Raw genomic sequence first — 1,148 nt, 5'->3', positions numbered from 1 at the left:
GGGAGTCCGACCAGCAGTGTGGGCGGCGGGTGGGCAAGTTCCACTGCGGTCAATGGCACCGGGACCCGCGCGTGCCCACCGCCCAGGAGAGCCGTGCTGTGCTTTGTCCTCCGCCTTTTAAAAGAGTTTCTGTTTTTCCTACGAGGTTCTTTTCTTCTGTTTCCATATCTGCCTCCTCGCCCGCCTTCCAGGGGCTGGCCGTTCCCGGAGGCTCAGCAGTTTGCACTTGTGTTTATAAAAAACAAAGCCCCTCACAACCCAGTTAGTACCTTGCCGTCACCTACTACTTCCTGCCTTTTAAATGCCCCCTCCCCTCCCGAAATGGAGAAAAGCAGAGGCGGGCAGGCGAGAGCCGGTCCCAGCTTCCCAGCTTCGGTGAGGGCAGCATGGGAGCGTTGTCACGCCGCCCTGACAGCCCATGTCAGCCTGGACGGTGACACAGCCAGGGCTGGGATTTCACCCCATCTGACCGGCTCCAATCCCCGGTGTGTTGCCTCCTCTGCTTTTACGGTCCTTCCCGGAGGCGCCCCGTCCTGTGCAGCGGGCGCCCATGTTTCGGGGATGAGGACGCACTCTGGGAGGTAAGTGGGCCTGCACCAGTCGGCATGGTTGCGAGTGGCCTCTAATCCCGGACACTCACCTCCAAGTCCCCACACTCTCGCCCCGCCCCGCCGGGCTTCAGGACCCCCGCGCTCACACCGCGCTGTTTTGCTGCTGGGGTTCCGGTGGGCAAGTCCCGAGGACAGACAGGTGTGTCTCAGGCTCAGAACCAGGCCCGATCTGCTGCCCAGGAGGGGAACTGAAGGTAACCCGACCTCAGTTGCAGACTGAAATGTGCATGGAGCGCAGGCAGAGAAACATAAGCCAGAGACCGTGAAGGGGCAAGACCACAGGGAGTGGGCGAGGACAGCCACTGAAGTTAAAATAAAACCCAATGTGTAGCCCGGCCAGTGTGGCTCAGTGGCTGAGCACCAATCTATGAACCAGGAGGTCAGTTTGATTCCTGGTCAGGGCACATGCCCGGGGTTTCGGGCTCCATCCCCAGTGTGGGCTGTGTAGGAGGCGGCCGGTCAATGATTCTCTCTCATTGATGATGTTTCTATCTCTCTCTCCCTTCCTCTCTAAAAATCAATAAAAATATATGTGTA

The 1,148-nt window shown here is 59.0% G+C and overlaps 1 protein-coding gene across 1 annotated transcript in view; it reads right to left on the bottom strand.

The window, feature by feature from the left end:
- Window positions 1-1,148, bottom strand: part of TK1 (thymidine kinase 1, soluble) — a gene marked incomplete at its 3' end in the record, with an annotated part of 25,657 nt that overhangs the window by 3,893 nt on the left and 20,616 nt on the right. The gene's annotated exons all lie outside the window — the stretch shown is intronic.

This window comes from Myotis brandtii, unplaced genomic scaffold (genome assembly GCF_000412655.1).
Source record: "Myotis brandtii unplaced genomic scaffold, ASM41265v1 scaffold825, whole genome shotgun sequence".
Classification (NCBI taxonomy): domain Eukaryota; kingdom Metazoa; phylum Chordata; class Mammalia; order Chiroptera; family Vespertilionidae; genus Myotis; species Myotis brandtii.
The sequence above is the reverse complement of the archived record's forward strand: the minus strand, read 5'-3'. Positions and strand labels throughout refer to the sequence as shown.